The sequence below is a fragment of the Meleagris gallopavo genome, chromosome 2 (assembly GCF_905368555.1).
Source record: "Meleagris gallopavo chromosome 2, MGAL_WU_HG_1.1, whole genome shotgun sequence".
NCBI classification, from domain to species: Eukaryota; Metazoa; Chordata; class Aves; order Galliformes; family Phasianidae; genus Meleagris; species Meleagris gallopavo.
Genome location: NC_139405.1, coordinates 30,712,432 through 30,737,628, shown reverse-complemented (window position 1 = coordinate 30,737,628; position 25,197 = coordinate 30,712,432). Strand labels below are relative to the sequence as shown.

The 25,197-nt window shown below is 40.1% G+C and overlaps 1 long non-coding RNA gene across 2 annotated transcripts in view; it reads left to right on the top strand.

Annotated features, from left to right (window-relative positions):
- The window catches only part of LOC104909634 (uncharacterized), a 38,153-nt gene that overhangs the window by 854 nt on the left and 12,102 nt on the right, over positions 1-25,197 (top strand). The window contains exons 2-5 of one of the 2 annotated variants that reach the window (XR_792476.4): positions 5,432-5,539; positions 14,886-15,122; positions 15,524-15,646; positions 21,300-21,447. This is a non-coding gene — a long non-coding RNA (uncharacterized LOC104909634). The remainder of the gene's footprint in view (positions 1-5,431; positions 5,540-14,885; positions 15,123-15,523; positions 15,647-21,299; positions 21,448-25,197) is intronic. The other variant, XR_014882094.1, reaches the window with a different exon arrangement.

Here is a 25,197-nt window from a genome sequence, read left to right as displayed (position 1 = left end):
TGATGTTTGTCCACTGGGTAGGATTGCAGGGGGTTAAGCTTCCTTGGAGAAAAAGCAGCAGCAGAAGAAGGGAAAACTAAACCTGCTGAGTAAAGAGATAACTGGTGGCTACAGCCTAATTACAGTGTCTGCATATCGAATTGACTTTTTTCCCTTATTTTTTCTGAAATGTTTTTGGAGTAATCACTGCTATTACTTGTAATAATCACTTTATATGGTGTGAAATTCCTATACTGCTGTGTTTATCGTGATTCATGACCTTATGCCCCAGGGGAAGGGTGTAGTCAGCTTGGCACAAGCAGTCCTGTGCCAGATGCAGGGTGGTTCACATTCAGAAACGTTATTTACAGAGATACAAGAGGGGGATGGAGCGAATCATAGGATCAAGGTCCCAGATAGCCTGGAATGTGCAGGATCAGATATCTGCCTTGGAGCACTTAGCTCTTAATTCATGTTTCGCAGGATGCCTGACTCTTACAGATTGTTTCTCTTCTCAGTTTATATGCGCCTACATATAGCTATTTCCATTCCAGTCACAGCGCTTGTTTATGTCACTGGCAGGCCTCATCACAGCTGACTGTTTTATTTTTACATAATGGCCGAAATCAGTGGAGGAATATGGAATATGTAGGATACAAAGTATGAAATCAGCTTATATGAATATGATGTCATGTGATTTAAAAAATAGTGGAGGGACTGACAGTAATGATGCTCAGATACCACAGGCTTTAGCTGGTGATAGGTCTGGTGATAATTAGCCATTTACAGGCAAAGATGATTGATTGGGGAACATACCAGTGAAAATCACTGCAGACACTAAAATAAGAAAAGAGTGAATGTCAGGTGATTACAGGTCGGCTTGATGAATGATCTGTAAGCATTGAAGAAAGATATTTATCATAACATATGCATATGCAAAGCAGGTCCCATGGCAGGGGAATAAGCTGAAAGCAGTTCTGATGTCACAGGCCTGAGGGAAGGGGGCAGGAAATTAAATCAGTTTTTAAGGTGCAAAGTGAACAATTATGGAGACTTTCAAAAAGAGACAGAAAGAAAGAGGAGAAGGACTTAAAACCAGAGAAGAGAAAATATTGTCAGAGTGGGGCTTAAGAGGGTTAAAGAAAATACTATTCCGCCTGAGTTTTGGTCTGGATGTAGCTAGAAATTATTTTCCTGCAGTCTTACTAACCAGAAACAATATGAAGAAGGGACTCACCCAAGGAAACTCATTTGTTCCATACTGTGTGACTGCAGCACTCAACAGTTTCTTTATAAAAATGAAATGATGAGGAAGAACTGTAATAATGACAGGCATGGGAGAGTGGTGAATCCTTGGAGTGACTGCTGTTGTGAACAGTGGGTGGATCTTTACCCATTCCAGTGGTCATATTTTAACATACAGGACTTGCTGCTTCCTTCACCCTCCCGTTTAATGAGGCTTTTCAGCCAGAACCGGGTAAGATTTATGGTTGCGGACAAATGGTTTGAGGTGAACTTGGGATGGTTGTTTTTTTTTTTTTCAATGTCTAGCCTGTTTCATGATGCAGATCTGAAAAATATAAACCAATGTAAAGCCACACTAACAGGCCACAAGAGAAGGCCTTACTTTTTCAGCCTAACAATCCTAGGGAACCCGAAAAGATTCAATTCCTTGACTGTGGTCAAAGTGTCTAGGATGTTGTTATGAAAGCTGATGCAGTCATGTATTGCAGATTTCTAGGGCGTTGTGATGGGTTTTTTTTTTTGAGTTTTGTTTATTTTAAGGGTGTGTTTTATACATATGTGTTAAATCCAGAACTCGATGGGTAGATTATTACAGTTTTGTAATTTGCTTTAGTGTTTCAAGAAAGTTTACTGTCAAGAAATCAAGAAGAGGGAGTTTTGTTACTAACTTTCCTCTTCTCCCAAATGGAGTAAGAATTCCAATAAGCAATAGAGTTATGCATGCTGATGACTTTGTATGCCTCAATTGTGAGGTGACCAGCTGTAAGGCATCAAAATAGACTTGTTGGGTTGTTGTTTCTTTTTCCAACTGAATTTTAAGACTGGCCCTCTGATGATAAATCAGGTTTCAGATGTTTCAGTATGCAAAACAACTGCAGAAAATTTTAGGACACAGTATACTGCTGAAAGGAAAATTCCGAATAGCTTGACTTTTGGCATATTTTTTCTGCTAAAGATTTACTCATTAAAAAGTAAGGCATCACTTTTTGGCTAAGTGGGCAAGAGGTTTGAATTGTTCGTTGTTTGTTGCTCTCAGTAGACTTGTGTCACGGTTTGGTTTTGCAAACATTCGCTTGGCTCTCATGTTGGGTGCTTCACAGGTCACTGTTTTATTTGTCTTCCTATTTACTGCAGTGAGGACATTCCATAGTGAGTTAGGTACGCAATTTATAGTTTAATGAAAAGAAAAGCACTTAGTGAAAAAGGGGAAAAAAAGTCATCCAGACTTGCACATGCCTACAGCACAGTGCATTTCTTCAGAATGCCTGGAATAGCCATTTTGTTAAACAATTTTGTGGCAGCAGAAGTAATGGAGCCTGGTTTCCTATGGTTTTTTGTCTCATGGGTGATTGACTTTCACTATCTGAGAGGATGTGAGCCCCAGGCAAAGCTTTTCCCATCGTTGGGATGTTTATATAAGGGTTTTCTCCCATGAGGCTTCTCTCATATCATGAACTCACAACTGCGTGTTTTCTCAGAGCCAGGACTGTGATAGTATCTCTACCCATCTGTCTGTTTTCATGAAAAAAAGAGGAGGAATTCAGCTATCTTTCACAAGTCTACCAGTGTTTAAAGCTGGTTGGAAATCTCATTGGAATCATTGGTTTGAATACACAGGTGAATATATGCAGAATGATCACGTAGGCCCCAGTTGTACATGAAACTACTAAAAATGGCATTTTGGGGATGCAGTACTGCAGTGGATATCAGTGATTTTCCACTTTGCTGAAGATAGGATATTCTGCTTTCTTGAAAGACCTGGTTCAAACCTTTCCCCGTAAGAGAAGCTAGGTTTGGTGGTTTGTCTCGTGTTTTACAGTGCTATGTGCACAGAACAGCAGGTGTACAATGTGTTTCCAAATGGTGCTTGTCTCTTTTTCCTTTGGGGAATCCGCAAGACTGCAGCCAACGCTGCTGGTTAACTGTGCTGCTTAATCCAAGTTGCATAGGTTTTCACTTTTCAGCCCTACTATAAAAGCCTGTGCTGATAAATACTAGGCCTTTTTGTTTGTTTGTTTGTTTGTTTTTACAGTTGCACAGTCATTCATAATTGTGGAGATAACTTTGTATTTGGGTAATTATCCATTGCTATTGTTTAAATAACCTTTTCTTATAATCTCTTTTCTATACACCAAATTGTACTTCTAGCACTTTATGTATACATTTAGATAGCAAAAGTAAAGTCATAAGGAGATAGCCCTAGCACAGCCAGGGCATAGCAGTGCCTGTATTAAAACCAGTGAAGTAGCACACTGATGTATCCTGTGATGCTCTGCCTCAGTGGTGCAGTACAGATGTGTATTTTAATGGTGCTCTCATAATACTTGAACTCCTGGCTATATTGAAAGGCCGTTTTTCATCCTTTATGCTTTTGGAACGTGTTGAGAGCACATTATCCATGTTTTTCATAGATCCTAGAGAGATTTCCCTCCAGCTTTTCTTTTCCCTGCATACAGCAAACCCTGCCTTGTGTGGGTGTTGAGGAACTCTTGGTAGTCGTTAGTGAGGTAAGAAGTGGGATTTGAGTTAGCTGTCTGTACTTTAATTAAATGAAAAACTCAGGATTTTCATTGGATTCTTAGTTTTGGACCTGATTTTTTTGAGAGTCAGTACTGCTGGAATTTTTCTGATTTTTCTTTTTTAAAATGAGCTGAACTTTTGTGAGATGGGGTCTACAGCAATTTTAAGAACTGCTGGAAAAATTAGCTGAAAATAGTAAGTGGCATTTTTCAGTCATCCATTTGTAAAGGCTTCAAAGAGGTCTCATTAACTCCATTTCACGTGTGGGAAAACTAGGGCCCAGAAGGTTGAGGTGACTTGCCCCAGACCATTTGGCAAGATAGAAACAGAAGTGTAGTAGTTAAGGAGCTCTGACTTGTAAGCTGTGGCATGTCCAAAGATGTACCACAGCTCTCTTGAGAAGAGACACATCACAGTCTAGCAGTGAATAGCAGAGATTTTAACCTTTAGCAAAGGCGCTTATTTAGCAGCGGTAGTTCAGAAAACAAGCTGAGTGTCTAAAGAGTAGAAAAACCTGGTGCTTTGCACCTTCTCTCGTTCGACAGCTTGCACCAACAGACTAGCAAGGAGAAGTTTTCTTCTCTGCATGAACTGAAGAGGTGTGCCCCCATAGCTGAGTCAGTTTTCCCATGATTTCCCCCCTCATTCAATGGGAGAAAAAAACAACTACCACAACTTTTTTGGGTACAGAATGAGATTCTGCTATTTTATAGTGTTGATGGTAGCTGGGCTTCCAGGCTCCCATGAGAGAATTATTCTTCCTTTTGTGACACCCAAATTTCCTTAAATACTGTCTGATCTAACATCTTATTAGATGAGCCATCTGATGCTTAGTTGTAATATAAACAGCCTTACTTTTCCAATGTTTATCACAATAGGTAAGACAGACCAAATTCTGAATCTCTGTCCAGGATTGTGCTCTCTTAACCTAAGTAGGCAGAGGAGTAGAAATATTTATGCTGCCTTTCCTAACTCTGCTGTCTAGAATAAAAGCTTTTCAGCAGCCAGAGAATGAACACATCTGATGTTTTTCTTGCTTCTCTCACAGGATTTCTTAGACAGAGAGGGAAGCAAGTAGCAGAATAACAGTTTTATGTACTCTCCTGCAAGAAACTGAGCAGAAACATAAAAAAAAACTACAGTGTGAAAATATGGGAAGCTACAGGCAGGGGAACTCATTTCTGAAATACTTTGAAATTATCTTTTTTTTTTTTTTTTTTTTTTTTTTTTTACTTATGTCCTTCAGGATCTCAGTGGCACCCATTACGTAGAGTGGTTACAGCACAGGAACTGAGATGTGAGTTCCTAACAAGCAGTAGAGGAAGGGGAGATGTATTTACATCTGTTTAAATGGAGAGCAGTGTAAGCATTGCAATGACATTTTCTTGTTAAATTTTTATAACAGCAGTGAAGAGGAAGCTTGTTGAAGGAGTACTGCCCACCAAAAGCTTTTGCTTTAAAAATGATATTATATTTCTAATGTTTTGTGCTGTTGTTTTGCATTGGTAAAGCAGCTAGGTGTATTTTTATATATATTTTTTCACTAACGACACACTGCGGGCTAAGGGAGATCAAGATGAAGTTTTCATTTAATTCAGAGCTTTGGAATTCAGCCCAGTGGAACTTGTATCTTTTGAAGCTCTAATAATTAACATGCCTGCATTCCTTATACTGTCTTGCTTGCCAGAATGTGCTTCCTGCAGTCAAATGAGGATGAGGACACTGTCTGGCCAACAGGAAAAGGATGGTGGCCTATTCTGGAAGAATTTCTCTGTCTTTGGGCTGGTCATCAGAGGTAAGGATTCACATGAGCAGGGGGTGGTCATAAGTCTCCTGGTTCCTTTGCACATATAGGAGGCTTTTTGTATGCAGCTCTGTCTCTTCAAGCCTTTTTTTTTTTCTTTTTTCTTTATTTTAAATTAAAAAACAATCAAACAAAAAAACCTACAACAATTCTCATTTGGAATTTTCTCAAGCAAAAGACTTACAAATGTTATAAAGTCCACTCCCTGTACCAAGGAAGAATTGATTAAACTAACATCACTTCTCATAGTGGTTTGTCTGATATTTTCTTAAATACCACCCATAATGACCTCTGCTTTTTTTTCTTCTTTGTTAGAGCACTCTCCCCCATATTTCTTGTGCTGTAGTTCAAGCATATTGCTTCTCATCCTGTCCACAAAAAGCCTGGAAAACAGTTTGTTCCTTTCTCTTTTTCAGTCCTACGCATTGTTATCAAGTCTCTTCTCAATCCTTTTCTCTAAACAGCCCCAGTTTATTCAATCTTTCCTTCTACGTCAGGTTTTCTGGACCTGAGATTAGTTTCCATTGCTGTCCTCAAGACTATCTCCATTTGGCTCCATCCGTGGAGTGCAGTGTCCAAATGGGGCAGAATATTTCAGCTGAGCTCTTTCCCATGCCGAGAAGGAAGAAGCATCTAGCCTGTCTGTATGTTTCACAGTCCTAATGATTTTGCTGTTCCAGCACTTAGGCCAACAGCTATTCCTCAATTGAAGGGTAGAGCAGAAATCTCTAGCCTATAGCCAGAGTAAAGGAGATACTCAAACACCACATTTCATCCCTCCTCTGGCTCCAGGTGGACTGGTCGCTAAATCTACAGAGGGTTCTTACTTAGCTTCCTTTATCTTTTCTTTTCTCACTGCACTGAAAGGGTGACGAGGTGTGTCTTGCCAAGGCAGATTGCCAACAACTAAAATTTCCTATACAGCTGTAGAAATAAAGAACTGTTGAACGTGCCTGCTCTTCACCCCACCCTTTCCCTGGCTCCAGTTTGCCCTTTTAGCTGGAGTGCCCTACTCTGATGTCTACACTTGCAGGGATGCAGACAGGGTCACAAGGTACAATCCCTGCCCCCTTTTATCCTTTTTTTTCCTCTTTTTTTTTTTTTTTTTTTTTTAATGGCAGACATACTGCAGGAATGTGGCATGTTTTGTACTGTGTGGCTGGAGCCGATCTCCCTCATTGTGGTGGACTTTTTTTCTAGTATTTTAGGGAGAGAAAAGCTTTTAGGTTGGTAGTTCATACTTCACTCTCAGGTAACAGTGAAAGTTCCTCATGCACTCAGCACTGGGACATCCCTATTCTAAGACAAAGCTCGAGCATGGCTTTTTTGCCCATTATACTTTTGGCAGAGATTCAGTGCTTTATTTCACTGATGTCTCTGGCAGAAAAAGGGAACAGGCAGTCCTGAAAGCTACTTTAAAGGCAACCACGTCTGAAGCTGAGGATGCAGAAGCTCACTCTTTTGAGATGCTAAGAGCACTCACCTGTCTCTGGAGATCAGCAGAAGGAAAAGTTGCTCAGCGTTTAAATTGGGAGGCTTTTACCACCTGGTAAGATAAGAACCAACTTAAATCAGCACATAACTGGCCTGGCTGCCTGCTCATGTGGAACTGACTCGTAGAGTAAAAGAAACTAAGAACGTAATCTCAAAAGGGAGTGGAAATACATTACACTTGGATGTGTAGACTGAGTGCAATCAGAAGTGATTTTTTTGTCTTTCTTTTTTTTAATCACGTACTGATGTGTGTTGCAGAATAAAAATAATGTATATGCCAAATCTAATAGAGCAGGCATTCCGAGCTGTGTAGAGAAAGGCAATGTTTTCTTATAGTAGGAAAAGCATATTTTTTTCCAGCCTTCCATAACTCAAGCAACAGCTGGATGTATTTACTCTCAAACTCTTCAATAGAATCTACCTTTCAGATGAGAATAAGCAAGAAAAAAATAAATAGTATTTCTAGGCAGTGGACAGAGGTAATGTTGAGTTTACAACCACATCTAATGCTACATTTGACAGGCCATTCTTTCTGGAAATAAGGTAAAAACACTAAGAAAATGATTCAGTATCATTAACGCTCTGTATTGCAAGATACTGATGTTGTATTGTCAGGAATGTTTCCCTACAAACTGAGAATAGAAGGAAGGTATTACTGTGTGGGGCGAAGAGTTCAGTTCACACGGTGAGTACATCAGTACATGAAAGGGAAAGCAAGAGAAAATGTCAGCATGCTGTTACCTGGACCAGGCATGTGGTCAGCTGTTACATCTTGAATAATTTATCATGTGCTGACTTTGTGTCCAATTAAGTCTACAGCAAAACTGAAGTAACATAGTGGTTTGTCCTAAGACTGGGTCTTTATTATTTTTTTTTTAAGGGATTGTGTCCAAATTATCGTGCTTCTTTACTATAAGAGATTATCTTCTACATTTCTTAGCAATAAGCACCAGTCCTGCTCAGAACCACAAAAGCTGTGGCTTGCCTGTATGTGCAGCTTTGCAGCGTCAGAGATGGTCACTCACATGTCATCTTTGCTAATTGAAAGCACAGGGAAGTTGGTTGAATGCAGCCAGAGGCTGCAGGTCTGTAGCAGTTAGTTGCAGTATCTCGTAACTGAGAAACACAAATGTGCCATGATTCACTCTTGCCATGAACTCCATTTATGTACCTCACATCAGTCCATGTTACCATGCACAGTCTCTGAAAAGTAACTTTTGTAACTGGCCTTGGCTTTAATGAAAACCACAGTCCTTTCAGGAACTGAACAATAAAATTGTTAAGCATTTGTTTCGCTAGCTGAATTTCCAGTGTCAGTGTATTTAAGGCGTATGGTACCATTGGTTTTCATCAGAGAGATAAGATACGTGAAATAAGAGATAAAGAGTACTTAATTATTTGCACATAAAAATTTGTATTACGTGAGTAAACAGTTTTTTTAAAATATAGTGGGAAATTTTTCAGTCAAAACAAATGTCCTGTGATATGTGTTCTGAGAGTACGAGAATCTGATTTTCCTGCTGTTGTATTTTAGCTTGAACTTGATTTTCTAAGGTTCTGTAGGACTATCCAAATTGGTTAACTATTATAGCCGTATTTTGAAGTTTATTTTCAATTTCTCTTGTAGTCTATCTAGTATCCACGGGTTCCAGGAAAAACCTTGACGTAGAGGCTGGGTCATTTTTCAATTTAATATTTTTTTAGTGGTTTTTTTCCTTCTTATAGATACAGAGTATAATTGGGTTTTTTAGTACTTTACTTACAAAAAAAAAAAAAAAAGGGTAAAAACAGAATTCTGGCAGAATGAAATCCAGAACCATAACAACATAATGAAATAACACAAATACTATGGTGTTGAAATTACTGAGTGTGCTTTATGGATTGTGCGATCTCTTTCCAACACTTAGGGAGGAGTGGGGGCTAGTTGCAGGACCTGCTCACAAGGCACCACACTGAGATGATGGCTCCTGGGCTGAGGTACCTGGCGTGTTAGGAGGGCTCCAGGTCTTCCCCTTTGTTGGTTGGGGCTGGAAGCAGCAGCAGTATCTCCTGGGAGGCAGAGGCAATCTGTTGTGCGGAGTTAACCTGCAGCCTGGATGGCACCTGCATGGAGCCACTTGGTGTGCAGGGGGTTGGGACTACTACCCAAACACTTTTGTCTTAAAAAAATAAAATAGAAGTCTCTCAGTCATCGCACATGAAGTAGTTTTGTGAGAAGCAAAGTTCCTGAAGTCTACTTCTAGATGTTTTTTCTTATCATAGAATCACAGAATCGTAGGGTTTGGAAGGGACTTGTGAAGATTATTGAGTCCTACCGTCTGCTAAAGCGGGTTCCCTTTAGCAGCTTGCACAGAAAAGCACCCAGGCAGGTTTTGAATAATTCCAGAGAAGGAGATTCCACTCCCTGTCTGGGCAGCCTGTTCCAGCACTCTGTCACCCTTGAAGTATAGATTTTTTTCCTTATCTTCATACAGAACTTTCTATGTTTCAGTTTGTGTCCATTGCCCCTTGTTCTTTCACTGGTCACCACTGAAAGCCTGGCCCAATCCACTTGACATCTGCACATTAGATATTTACAAGCATTGATAAAGATCCCCCTTCAACATTCTCCAGGCTGAACACTCTTAAATTTCTTAGCCTTTCCTTGTAAGAGCCCCTAATCATCTTTCTAGCCCTCCACTGGAACCTCTCCAGTTGTTCTCTGTCTTTCTTGAACTAGACACGGTATTCCAGATGTGGCCTCATCAGAGCAGAGGGGAGAGGATCATCTCCCTCAACCTGCTGGCTGTGCTCTTTTTCATGCTCCATGGGGTACCATTGGCCTTCTTGCCCCAGTAGAAAATTCTCTTCAGCTTCATTTAACAAACTTGTAAGAATTTAATGTTTCTGTATGGGAATTGTTGATCAGGCCTGAACCTCTGATTGACCACCTGAGGCAAGCAATGAGCCAGCCATGGGAGCAGAAGTGAATGCAATTCATCTGTGCTACTGGAAGGAGTGGAGCCTGGCTCCACCTCTCCTAGATAGCATTTAAGTGCTGACTGCCACTGAGGAAGGATCTCTTTCTGGAGATTGATCCTTGTGGAGTTTATTGCGAGCCTACAACACTAGTGAGCATTTTTCATCTATTATCTTTCCACCACAATAATCCTACTTAGCCTAACCTCTGTAACCTATCGATTGTACAATTTCACACCTCTGTTCCTCTTAAAATTCCTGTGATATAGGAATGTACTCAGAAGTTCTTAAGGAAAGACACTCATCATCGTTACACATTTTCAGTATCTTAAGGAAGTAGGCCAAGTTAATAGCAATATCAGTTTGTTGAATAAAATATTAAGTCACATAAGGATATTATTGCATACAAACTCTCCCTGTTTTGCAGGATATCGTTTGGAAAATGAATTATACATTATATACATTTGCCAGAAAGTCCATTGTCTGCAGATTCCTTAGCAGGACAGATCTCTTATCTTCTGCTCTTCCCCATATGAAAGACAGGCAATAAAAAAAAAAAAAAAAAGAGATGCATTAACTTATTTAGATTTAGGAAGTAAGGAGGAAATGAGCTCTGACAGTTTATATGCTTTCAACATTACATAACAGAATAGGTTTAATGTCAGTCAGCTGTGTCAGAGGGAGCTGGTTTGTATTCAGAGATACACAGACAGTATGGACTGGAAGGGACTTCTGGAGATTGAGTCCAACCCCCTGCTAAAGCAAGTTCCCTACAGTAGATTCCACAGAGGAAAGTGTCCAGACAGGTTTTAGATATCTCTAGTGAGAAAGACTCCACAACTTCTCTGGGCAGCTTGTTCCAGTGCTCTGCCACCCTCAAGAAAGATTTTCCTCGTGTTCCTGTGTTTTCTATCTGTGAAATTAACTAAGTTCATGTTTTTGAGTTTAGCTTTAGGATCCTACTTCTTCAAATGTTAGACAGTTCTTAACACAGTAAGTGAGGCCTGCAGAGATGATTAGGGCGTGCTGTATTGGAAAGAGCTTTTGATTGCTGAGCTGAGATCCCTCATCTTTGAAAAAAAGCTATTGATTTTTCAGGAAAAAAATCCAAGTTAAGCAATTAAGAAAAGAATTTCTTTGTAATATCTTGTAATGAAAGCATAAAAACAGGATTGAATCCAAAGTAGGCAAAACAATAATGTAAGCAAGTCTTTTGGGGAACATTTTATGTTGATTTTTTTTTTTTTTTCCCAAAAATCAAGAAAATATAAAAGTGGAGCAAATGTGCACACAAATAAGATAATAACGTGTCTCATGTCTCCAGAACGGTGAAATGAATGAAAACAGTAGTTTGGAGAACTCTTCCAAATGTCTTAGTGCCCCCCTCGTCAGAGAACTGTTATATTTTGAAGCAGAGGAGGGTTATTAATATTCATCTCCCCCAGTTTTCCTGATAGCACAAACCATGGATTTTTACTGTATAGTTTTAACTTTGAGCCGAGAACATTTGAATTAGGTATGAAAAAATCATTATTGACACAGATTTGAAGTCATGGAGAATTTATGGCATCCTTTTGTAAGCAGTTTAACTGTTTAATTTCCTCAAAATAGAAATTTGTGTGCTTTACTATTTGAGTTTATCTAACTTTTTCCAGACACAGGATCTTGTTATGCCATTATGCATGGCATGAAGGCATCTGGTTTTATAATGTGAACACAGGTGCTGAGACAGGTGTGTCTGCTCAGTAAAAGGAGGTTAATGCTGAAATGTGTCACATCTGAGTGTGTGAAGGCCTTTCCCAAAGTCAGAGAATTCCATCAAGAATGGAGATGGGAAAGTTGTGTTACAATAACAGAGGTGAGAGAGATCAGGCAGTTTTAATACCAGTAACTACTTTCCTGTGTGATGTGTGCCAATCTTTAGTGGTGACATAGTATGACAGGCTGATTTAACAGAGCTGTCAGTCTGATATGTAAGATCTTGGAGCTACTTCTGAGAGAGAAAACACTGCTTCCACTGTTTGTCATTCCAGAATTTGAGAGAATGTTGCCTGACAGAGACCAAATATTGGTTTCTGTCATTTTGCTGAGGTCGTGAGGATAACTAACTTGGCTTGGTCTCTTCTGTGTCATTTTGAAAAACATGCTTAATATTTGTTTTCACCTTTCTAGCATGTAGAATCAGCATAAAAGTGAAGGCTTAAATAAGCAACATATTTTAATGGAAATTCTCCATCTAGGAAGAGAAGGAAGAATCAGAAAACTATTTAAGCAATTGTTGTGATGACATTTTTATTTTGAAAATTTAAGATAATTATTGGAGTAAGTGACTGATCTTCAGACACTGCAATTGAACCTTCTGGGCACGCAGAGCTTCCTAATATTTTCTCTGTGAAACCTACAATCGACTGGTCTCTAGTACTACCACCTTTTAACTGTCATCTTTTAACACCTCTTCTGTGCTATTCCTCGTTCCTTTAACAAACTCTGAATCATATTATAAACAGGAAGAGAAAAAATCAGAATATTCAAAAGACAGAATATTCGATTTCCATGCATCTTTCAGCCTCATCTCTCTTTCTTCAAGCTCCAAAAAGTACATTTATCCTTTATCTTAAATATTCTCATGAAAAGCACTTAACCTTTACTAAACAGTTGTCGTATTTGTTTGGATTTTTCAGAGATGTAGTGCTTCATATTTATTCCTTGAAAACAATCTGGGAAAATATTTCCCATATCCCATAATTCATATAAAAGTATTTGTAGCCACAAATACAGATGGTTAGATTTGGAGGAGAAGCATTCCTATCTGATAACATGTGCAGGATATTGCTGTCAACTCTGAGCTTTAGACTCAACCCCACACATGACAGAGGTGCTCAAGCTAGGAGATAGGAACAGCCTGAAAGCTGTCACCTTGCTGCCTGCTTGTCCTAAACTCCTAAAGTTCCTCCCTGCTTAATGTGCCTGAGTTTCTGTTCTGCACTTCTGTTTGCAGCTTCAGGGGCGCTCACTTCTCTGGCAGTGCTTGGGGTGTTTTTGCTGGTCTGAAAAGAACTGAAGCTCAGTTAGTTATATACACATATATATGCCTACATAAGTGTATATATCTACAAATGAATCTACAAATGATCTCTGGTATGGATACCAAGACCACAGCCCCTTCCTCCAACATGAATGTCCTGGCCACAGGGTCAAGTTCTGTCCTTAACTTCTGTACATGACTTGGCTCTCTTCATGCTGGGTAAGAAATGGAGCTTGTGTCTGACCTCCTTGGCCAGGTGTTCCTGGTAAGAGCATAAGAGAAGGTACTGCACAGACACCTGCAGCCCTGCTGGCCCTCATCTTCCAGGTTTTACCCAGGTGGGTAAAAAAATCTGAGAGCCACAATGGCCAGAAGATACAGGGGGACATGTAGCTGTGTGGAGGGTAGACCACATCATACTGGACTTGATAGCTCTCCCAGCATGCTTATCCCACAAAACAGCACCAAATCACTGCCCAGATCTCAGCACCGGGCTCCTACGACACATACTGGCTGGGTTATCATGCTGCCCAGTGTATGAATGTGAGGAGGTGGGCAACAGCTTTTTGTACCACCTTCAAGCAATGGAGGCTCATAATTTAAAAAATGGGAGATCATATTGTTCCGTTAGTGGATAGTGGCTTTGTGAGTGTATCTGTCACTTAGACATCTGGTGTTTGTCTCTGCAGTCATTTTTTGCCACTTTTGGCCTAGCATGTCTACTGAGAGATACGGAATCATAGAAATCCCGAATTGGAAGGCACACATAAGGATCATAGAGTTCAACTCCTGCCTCCATACAGGACCACCCGAAAATCAGATCGTATGACTGAGAGTATTAAATGATGTACACTAACCTATAGCAGGGAAACAGGATTTTCCTGTTTGCTACTTCAGTCTCCTCTTGCCCACCTCTCTGCTTTTGTTGCTCCTTCAGTGCAACTGCATTCATGCCACAGCAAAATGGGGAAGCATCAGAATGTCCTCATCTGGGCAGAGACACTCAATGACTAAACTGGATTTGTCCAAACTTTTGCCATTTCATTCTTTCTCAGATGTTTTGTGGGGAGATTGCTTGTGCCCTGACAAGGAAACTATTGTATTGTTTTTGTTTGTTTGTTTGCTTTTTAAGTGTTAGATATTTTTAAAAAGTTCATTTTTATGCTCCGATGACTACACAAATTGCTACTATCTGTTAGTATTTGCCTGAAGGATTAGGACTAACATTTAAAACAATCTAACCGGCACGTCTCTGATTATTACAGAACTGCCACATGAAGTATCGTTTGGTGGCAATTTTATGATGTGCCCAAGTGGAAGAAAATGCCTGTTTTATTAAAAAAGAATGTACCCAAGGACAGTGCAATAGGACCCCAATACAAATGTTTCACAATAGGGCACATTTTCATGAAGTGATTTAGTGTCTCAGCTGGGATTTAACTTCCAGGGAGAATTCCAGAGTTGTCGCTTACTGACACTGGTTTATTTTCACTGGAGAATGCTGACTTCTCAGAAAAGGAGGAGGGGAGGGAAGAACTGTCTCGTTTGTTTTATCCCTGTGCCTGGTGGGTCAGGGCAAAGTTATTCGGGGGCAGTTCTGCTACACTCCGTGTCAGATACTCATTCCTTAAGCACTGAGCAGGGAATTTTATTGCTTTCAATGGAGGTAGTTAAAAATAATAAATCATATTTTAAAATATTTGTCTTATAAGATTTACCCTCAAAGAGCTCCATCACCTGTGCAAATTCACCCGCGATCCTGTTAACATCTGGCAAATGGGAAAAATCAGTTTATATTAAATCTTTTGTGTAGTATTCTGAAGCAAATTTTTAATTAATTAATTTTCCTATTTTACATAGGCCTAACGTGATCAGCAACTGCATAGTCAGAAAATATGTTGCTCCTGTTGTCAGCGCTGATTAAAGTGTAGCTATAACTACTGTTTGAAATGAATTGTCATTACTGAATTCTGGATAAATGAGTTCTTAAGCCTGACAAGGACCAAATGTGACCACTTGTCTATAGTAAGCATGAGCCAGTTGGGGACGTAAGGTTCCGTCGTCCTTGAATTTTAAACAACGTGGAATGTAAATCAGGTAAGTAACTGGTTACAAGAAAAATGGATTCCTTTCTTTTAGTTTTAAGATGTGCTTGAGAAAAATCCAAGTTCTAGTGTATGAAGTAGACACGTAGATACAACAGCAAGCATTTTATTTACAAGCAATGTCTCTCTGTACTTCACTTCTTGATCAGAAATCCAACAGAGTTAAAGCGTACTTCAGAATTTTTCTGTATTTGTGATTTTTTTTTTTGAGACGCTGTCCATGCTCAGAAAATTCAGAGATTACTGAAATTTGCTTTTTCACGTGACGGAAACGACCTGTCTGGTGGATGGTCTATTGCATCTCTGGTTCTCTGAAGATTGCCAGTGTCTACTTTACTGCCCTGCATATGCCTCAGTGGTACCCAGGACTACCCACTATTTTCCTTTCAACAGATTCCCGTTTAAGCCCAGCATGACTGTGGCAGGTCTCAGGCTGCACAGCACCTTGGCAATACATTCATTTACACAGCAGTGGCACCTCTCTTTATAACAGGAGTCAGTGGTTGTGACACACAGGTGAGTATTGCTGACAATCCTAGCTTACTAAATCAATGTGTAAAGTCTTTGACAATTTCACTTCATGTAGCGCTACTTCCTTATAATTATAAAAGAATTTGCTAACAGCGTAAAGATCAATTAAAGTTTTAAAATTAGTTAGAAACCTCAGTAGTAGAATCATAGAATTGTTTGAATTGAAAGGACCTTTAAAGGTTATCTAGTTCAACTGCCCTGCAATGAACAGGACATCTACAGCTAGATGTTTTCTTCATTGTCTGCCGTGGAGCCTTCTGAGCATCCAGATCAAGCAGGTATCAAGGTGTCAAGTCACAGATTTAAAAAAAAAAAAGAGAAAAAAAAAAAGCAGTGTACAAAATTCTCTTGCATCTCTGCTTTCAGAGAGCCTACAGAAAAGGATGATTTTGTTCTATCTGCCGTGTCTTCCATTTTCAGTCCTCCGAACAGAGTTTGTGCTTGTCTTGCATGGCTGCACAGGGATGACAGAAGTGGTGACTGCATGGTGGAGTGAGGAAAGGCGTGGGCGAAGGGAAAAGAAAGGGGGAGTTGAAAGAAAAGTAAAACGTCTGCTGCCTATGAGACAGGAAGGATTTTCAGTCACTTTCACTGGAATGGAATGTGATGCCACTAGTTCAACATGTATTGTGATACAGAATAGCAGACTGGAACCCCTTAGAGTCAAGTGATGAGTAACTGCAGAACTTACAGTAGCAGAAAGGAGCAGAAGCATTTGGAAGCTGTAGTTCTCTGAAGAAAACACTCTCTAGTGTCTGTTCTTAGGCAATTTCTTCCTTTCCTCTCACTCTCCACGAAGTTCTTCTGTGATAACCAAAGCATTTCTTTTCTTCATTGTCTGCTGTGGAGCTTTTTCTGAGCATTCAGATCAGGTAGGTATATCTGTGTCAAGTCACAAAACACAGGGGAGTTTAATTAGGACATGCTGAAAGTCTTAGCAGATGCTGGGCAGGCATACTCAAAATTACCAACACCTTTATTTTTATCTTACTCAGTTTTCAAGCTTGAACATGTTTGTGCACCAAGATTAGAACTATTTGTATGCCAGGTTGCCAAGTTCAGTTATTTTGGGGTTAACTTTATCAAAAAAAAAAAAAAAAGAAAAGAAAAAAAAGTGAGTGGCATTTCATCAGGAGATGAAGGGAAGGTGATTTAAGGCAGACATAAACGATTATTTTTCTTTCAAATCAGTTAAAACAAAGAAAAGCAAAGCCTTACATGGAGATCAAGCACAGTAAAATCCAACTTCCCAAAGAAGGTAATGGTCTTCTTATCCATCCTTCCCCAAAGGTAAAAATAAATCTTATTTTGGATCCATGAGAGCTCCTCCTTATAGCTGTGTATGTCAGCTCTGCTGCACGAGGAGTCTGCAGCAATTGAAGGGAATTTATGGCCAACTGCTCTAACGCTCCATGCTTCTACACCAAGGTCTTTCCAGTTCTCAGCTAGATTGAAGCTCATTTAAATCAAATATCCACTCAAAGTTCTCTTACGTGAGAGGTTTGTAAGGGGCAGATTCAATATACCTTGCCATTAACATCTGCTTGTAGAAGTAGGCTGTATGTTTGTGCATGTAAGAACAGGGCTTACCTACAGATTGCCTGATAAGACTACTTATGGCATGGTCTAGCTTTATAAATTCTCCTTAATGCCAGCCTGGAATTTATGACACTTCTATGCATGGAGGTCAGAAAGGCTCAGAAACCTCTGTGTTCATGAAGCCATGAAACCACTCTGTCTTTTGCTGCTGTGTTTCCCAGAGTGCGGTTGCAGCCACGTCCCTGTATCTCCCCCCTGATTGCATGGGATTGCATGGCCTATTAAAACCAGTTGTCCAGATGCAACATCTGGCTCAGGAAATCCCCGAACTGCTGATTGTCGGAATCAGAGAGGATATTTGGGGGTGGGGGCATCACTCTAACACACATACTTTGTTCTTATATTTTCTTCCTAAGCGTCTGCCCTTGTCTGCTGTCAGAGGCAGGATTTTGAAGTAGATGGATCTTTGGTCTGACTCAGGCTGGCAGTTCCTGCGTTGGAGGACATCATGGCGGTGGCTGTGAACCTCCATCTCACAGGGTCTGAGGATCCCAAACGTGGCTGCCCACCTGCTAAAGCCTTGTGGCTGTAGTGCTTCATCTGCCATCCATTCTCTCGGGTCCTACTCGCAGCAATAGTACAGCATTGAGGGAGGGGGGAGAGCTGATCCCCTTCTTAAAGACTGTGTATTTTTATGTGTTTACTTATTTATTTTGGCCTGGATGGAAGTTCTTTTTTTTTTCTCTTTCCCCTGAATAGGGAATTTAGAAAAGTGACATCATTTTTAATCCTTGACATTTATGGGCTTTGAAAGAGATTCTGGATAATACCGAGCAATTAAGATGCCATTTTAATAGTTCTTTCAAGTGAAATCAAGTGAGTAATTAAATAAAATTGAATGAGGACCATGTCAGGCCACACACAAGCTTTCATATCTGCTACAGATAGATGAATAAGTCAGAGTAGGGGGGCAAATGTTATATGGCTTAGTGGTCCTATTTATGTGTTACTCAGTAACTCTAGGAATGAGGTTTCCAGCTGAAAGATTTGATTTCTTTGTACGATGTTTCCAAGCAAGAATATGCTAGATTAGCTGTTGCTATTCAAGTAGCAGCAACTTTCCTATCTTTAAATTCTAGAAAGTGGTGTTAACGGCATTATTTTATATAGTCAGCTTATGGTAATAGTCATGGAACATAAACAAGATTTTTAACATTTAATGCTGGATTTTAATTTCTGCTGCCTTGTTCTGTGTATGATTATATAGATGCTTGTTGAAAGCTGCTTTAGAGCACAGGCATGGGGTTTGGTATTACACATGCTTTGCATTCGTATTACAGAGAGAAAACAGTAAAGTTCAAGCAAAGGATAACAGGTGGTTTTGAGATTTCCAGTACAGTGCCAACTAAGTAGGTAATGATGAAAAGCAATATTTGTTATATATGAGTTCATTTTTCTTACGAAAGACAGAATCTTTTTTTCTTTGAGCTTTCCCACTCTTTCATGTTAAATTTTGTGCCAGGATTTCTCATTGTAAGTAGAAGTATTAGCTGGAAATTACCTTTCTGAAGTAGATTCCTTGAACTGGAGCTGGGATGCCCAACGTTGTCTTAGATATGCAAGAAATGTTCACAAAATACTGATAACTGAAAAATGCTTCATTTTGAAGTTAAAATCAAGCTATTAATATGAAGACATCTAAGGACAGTTTTGCAAACCTGACTCTCAGCTATAGTGTTACTTTTCCTGAAATGAATACAGGGCAAGGCCGGGATTCAGTACAACGGATGGAATAATCTCCTTGTGTTTTGTATTCAGAGTCACAGAAAAAAAAAAAAAAAAAGTGTTACTCCTTAAGAATTTCCTCAGCAGGATACCTTTTGAGCACAGCAGCTACAGAGCAGATACCTGACAGCACTCTTTGCTTATCCCACATCTGCTTATTTTCTTTTTACCTTGTCCATCTGTCACTGTGTTGCAATCAGCTGACCATGACACAGTGCCTGCAGGTGCTCTCCTCATTACAAATACTACTTGCCTTTTAATTCCTCTCCTAAAAGATGATTCCCTGTTTTTTACTGAGAATCTGGGAAAATGCAGGCCCCCTCTGGTGGTCAAAACGACATGAGTATGTTTCTACAGGCTTTCACTCAAAGTCTGTCCTGCTGAGGAGCCAAAATATGTGCTTTACATTTTGAAGTCATATGACCATAGTTAGGTCATTTTTCTAAGAAAACCACTGGGATGAGCCAAAATTGGAGAAATGTGCATAGAAGAGGTGTTCCAGCGTGTGTCAGGTCCCAGGAATGTGGTCGGTGGCACTGTCAGGTCCACACAGCGCAGACGTGAAGTTCCTCACACTGAGTCTCACTGCCCAGCTATCCTGCAAGTGCAGGGACAGCACTCAGGGTGCCAGGACCAGGCCTGCTGTTGGAGGCAGGGCAGAGCATTGGGGAGAAATATTGACTGCTCAGAAAAAATATCTGCCTAATGTCCCAGGCTGCTTTTTCTCCTTTCACTGGAAACCACAGGGATACTGAGTATGGCATGTCAAGGTACAGAAAGCAAGCAGAGATTATTTGCTGTTTTCAGTGGTTCCCTTTTAATTTGGTATAGTTGTTCATGACAATAAAATCACTTGGATCGTCACATAGAGAGTAATGATATCTGATCTCTAGTTTTAAGAGGAAGACTCTCCTGAATGTTTTTCCTTTTTCTCTCTGTGTGAAAAGTGGCATTTCCCTTTGCTGTTGTGAGGATGTTCGGTGTTGTCTTCTCTGGCAAGTTTATTGCTTCTGACATCCTGGAGGTTGAGACGGTTTCTGAAACAGCCAAGAAATCCAAACAATGCTTAGAAAACATTATGGCACTTTCATAAGCAGCTATCAGTGATGTCAGCAGGAAAATAATTCACATAGCTATCCAAAATGTCTTACAATCACTAGCTAGGGCTTTTCCTTCCCTTTTGAATCTGGTTGATTCTCACACATTGCACAAGCTCCACTGGAATTTTTTAGGCTGTCCCCTAAGCCCCAAACTTGACTTTTTGTCTTCTGTCTCCCAGCAGCAACACATACCATCCATTACTCAAAGGATAAAAGAGTCCTGTCACCACAACTGCTGACCAAGAATAAGAGTAATTCACCAATGCGTTTATGTACTGAGGAGTACTTGATTAATTCTATCAATGGTGACAGAGAATTTAATAGTAACATACAATAATTCTGTTGTTATTATAAAACCCCACTAGCCATGTTAGTGGCTGTTGAAACTCTCCTCATTGTCATGTGATTCCTGTTCAGAGAGAGATTGTGATGTTTCATTAAAATACATTTAAATTTATTTAAATGCTTGTAATTGAGTTAGTTTTCCAGAAATCCCTACTTCATCTTGCAGCAATTCTGCATACCTGCGGCTGCAGGAAAAAGTCACTGTGTCATAGCACACGTCAAAATTTCAAAACTATGCTAGCAGGGATCATCCTGGCCAAAGGCTGGTTTTTTTGGTGGTTTTTTTTTTTTCCTGCAGTAAGTCAGAAGGCCCTGTGCAGATTACTTGGGAGTGTACACCACTGGCGGCTCCGCACCACCATTAGAAAAGTGGCTGCCAGAATAGCTGGACTGCTAAGAATTTAGAGTGTATTTTTGTTTTAAGTTTATAAATTCTTGCATCACAAACATTTTCAAAGTAGGAACTTAAAAATGGGTACGCTCATTTTCACTTGTTCTTTTCAATATAGCAAAACAAAGAATAATTTGGATGAGATTTCTTAGCTGTTCACCTTCAGTTAGGCGCTGTGCAAACAAGCAGTACTTGTGCACTGGCTTGCTGCAGAGGAAAACAAAATTGAGAGGGAAGAATAAGAGTTTATAGCTGCCTTAGGAGATTTCTTCTCTGAAGTGCCAAAGATTGGATTACATTCACAAGGAGTTTGCTGACTTTAAGAGATGAGGATATTCTTAACAAGCAATCTTCAGCATCCTGTTCCTTTGCTGAGTAGAAGTTACCAAAGTTTTGTTACGCATGTCTCAGTCTCTGAACATGTCAATCCTTGACCTTACTTTTGATGAAGTCTGAATTCATGTTGTTTCTCATTTAGGACATTTATTTTCCAGTTGGCTAAGCAGCAGCATTAGAGCTACATGAGATGCATGCAGTTAAGGTGCAATCCCATGCCAAAACCATGATGTATGGACTGCATTGGCCCAGCAGCTGATGGGTTATCTATCACAGTGTTAAGGAAGAAGGTGAGTCACCAGCCCATTTCCTATCACAACCTTGCCTCATCCCATATGCAGTGAGCAGCAGGTCTTCTGGGGGATCAGTGTCCTCTTTTAATGATCATTCTGTATATGTCCCTTTCCTGTCTTTTGGGCAAATAAAGATTTTGGTACAAGGCTTTCAGGACAAGGAAGATTGGTCATCTCCCCTGTTAATCTTTGTGGCTTTCCTTTGAACTTTAATTTATCAGCGTCCCTTTTGAACTGCAGGCACTAAGCCAGTGTTCTAGTATTCTAGTGGCAGTTGCTCAGGATTCATGCAGACATATGATAGCCATCCTACCTGATAATACCCTTGAGAATATGCTCACTGTGTCGAAGAGCAGCGTTGTCTTTTTTAACTTTGTCACACTGGGAGCTCCTGTTCTGCTGACAAATTGGTATGACTCAAATACATTTCCAGGGACCTAAAGGTTATGAAAGAGATGTCTGTTTTTCACTAACTGCAGTTAATCACAAAGAGGAACAGAATTACACTGAGGTCTCTCTTTACTGTTCTTATTCCTGGGGACCAGCTTCATTCCTGTGCTCCAGAAACAAAGACTTTACGTATGAATTGCTAAAAGACTGAAAAGACCCATTCTGTTTCTTTGTTTAGGCTATAATCAACAGATGCCAGCAAAGGTATTGAAAGAATTTTGGTATGGGCATGCATTCCTCTGACTGGGTCCTTGTATGGAAAAAAAAAATTAGATGACTGTAATACTAGGAGCTGATATTTGAATCCTACCCTTTGTGCAAACTATCAATTAAAGCTGAGTGACGCTATCCTTCCTATTCTCCTGCTGCTGAGATTAAGAGCAACTTCAAAATACTATTCTAAGCATGAGGAAAAAAATGGTTAGAAAAATACATTATGCAAGCAAGTTGTGGGCAGGTGTGAGGGTTGTACATATATCCAAAATGCTATGAGAGCTCTGAATTACTCTAAGGCAATATTTTCCTGTGTCAAAAATTGGCTAAAATTCTCCATCCTTCTTCCTTATGACACTACTGGCACCTCTCCTTGCTCTTGCCAGATCAGTCCAGTCCCAAGCCGCAGCGTTGTATGCCCCAACAGTCCAAGCATGAGAGGCTGATAAAGATGTCAGGTCATGAAGAAGGGACAGGAACAACTAGATGAGGAATTTCACAGACATGGAAGGGTGTTGCTGGGGAAGAGGATACAGAGACAAACTGAGTTTTTCAGCAGGAAGAGCCCAGAGCAGAGTTTATCTGCAAGATCAGCTAAGAGCAGAAAAGGAAAATGAGTTGGTAGATCTAAATGGAACAAGCCATGAGATGGGGCCACAACGTAAGGACACTATTCCATAGCAGCAAGAAAATGGAAGCAAAGAAGCATGCATAGGCTTCATTGCTTCATTAGAAACTCCCTTGTAATGCTCAGTACTTGGCACGCTCTGTACTTGACTCACCCAGTGTGCTGGAGGATTTTCCTGACCAAAGCAGCATGCTGGCAGGTGCTTCCTCAGCTCACACCTAGAGATAGCCACACAGGCTGCTCAGGAGAGGCTGAGTTGGGGCTCACTGTACTACCATTACAGTATCCTGGAAAACAAAGATAGAGACAATGGTTATAGGAAAAATTCTGAACATTGCCATGCTCGCAATAACAGAATGCTTTAATATGTGAGATTACTCAGTCAGATTTTCCTGTAGACTGAGGTTAAAAGAACAAGCTCACTAAGCCACTGATCTATGGTGAGAAGACAGGAAAACAAAACTCGCTATTAAACAATATTCACAGCACATGCATGTCACACATTTGGTGAATATCTTCTCTAGGGTCTCCAAGGGCTCACGAGGCTGCAGGTCCGTTTGTTCTGTTGACCCCAGCTTCAGGATGCACTGTCTGGGGCTTAGAGTGAGTCATCCTGTTATACACAGCTTTTAGGTGCAGAGCCATTCTCTTAGTAAGGACAGCTTTTTGCAGCCAAGATGGCAGGACTGCTGTTTTCCTGTCTATCTGTCCTGTTTCTCATGGTGCTGGATTCTAACATAGTGCTAAGGGTATTGTGTCATGTTTTTCCCCTTCCTTCTGCCTTCCTTCCCACCCCTAAGGTCACTTGGTTAATATTTCTATTGTACACATTAATTAGCACATTCCTGGCTGCAGGCTACCTTCTCCTCTTCCTGGCCTCTTTAAAACATAGCAGTTTATATAATACATATTATTTTTCAAATGTTAATTGTGCAAAGACCTTTTAGGATTTGTAATATTTAGTTTGCTCTGACCTTTGCACAGGATCTACATATCACATATGCACAGCAAACACTGGCTTACAGCAGCAGCCTGCCAAAGCTCCCTGGCCTCTTATCACCTTTTCCCCCACTTACAATTTGTTAGATTTCTGGGGAACCCTGCCACACACATAATATAAATATAAACAAATGTGGTGAAATCCTATCTGTATCTGTTCCTTAACACCCATCCCATGGTGTGTCAAACTGAGGAATAAAAGGTTGCCTTTGATTGGCATCTAAGGAAGTCTGCATTTAGGGCGCAGCAGAGTTTGAGAATAAGGGCTAGCTCAGTGAGTTGGAGCAGAAGTTTCCACTTCTCAGGAGGGCTGATCAGGAGGGGCTTGCCAGCCCTCAAGGCAAAGGGTGCCTCTGCTGATTTTCTGCTGCTATAAACTTTGATTTCCTGCAGCAGCCTTAGCTACTGTGGTGGGTGCCAGCTTCAAAAAGCCCTCTGACCAAGCTCGCTCCACTCCATTTACCACCCATGAAGAATTAAAAGGCCGATCCCTAGTCGAAGTAAGAGAGATAAAATCAGGATCTTATCCATAGGGTGAGTACCTGTTGAGAGGCATTAATGATAAAGCAGTCACAGCAACTACAGAATTTCACAATGTCAACCTACACATGCAGTGACAGGCAGATCTCAGAGGAGGGTAATCTCTGGAAGGGGAAAAAGGAAAAAGCAACAGGGAGCAGCTGGGAGGGTGCCCAGGAGCTTCAGTCTGACCCACTTCAGCTGCAGATACAGCAACATCCAGGCAAAGCTTTGTTAATGACTTTATACATTTCTGCAATATTTGGGTGTTGTCTAAAGGTTTCCCTTGAGCACACCCACGTAATCTGAGTCTCATTCAGTACGGCTATAGAACATACCGGAAAAGCTAACAATGCTTCTTTTTAAGAAGCAGATATCAGCATCTGAAATAAGTCACTGTGCTTGACTTAGCCAAACCAAATTCCTGCTGTCTAGAGTTTTGTCTATCTAACGATAGTAGGATTAGACACAATATGTATGAATATACTGCATGGCCGTGCAAAACCAAGTAGTGCCACAAAAATAATTGCGGTTTAATTAATACAGTCTGCTGCTCTGTCCTCTACCAAGTTTTTGATTATTTGTCCGTCTTTAAATTCTCAACAAAGCATTCCTGCACAGTCAGATGCCTCCAGGAAAAAAAAAAAAAAAAGAAAAAGAAAAAAAAAAGGAACCAAAAATGTATCTCGCTTTCCATTTTGGAAGTCTGGCTTGTTTTCAAGTCATTTCATTCAATAATATATATATATATATGGGTTATTAATAACACATTTGTCATCTCCATTTTTGAACCATTCTGAGATTCTAAATTTCTGTGAATTTCATAAATGGACATGAAATATTTTTACATATGACATAAAAAACCTACAGCAATTAGGAAAACGTGTTTTAGTTAAATAGACGCGTTTCTGAAATACACTGTTTATTTGTTAATTTTT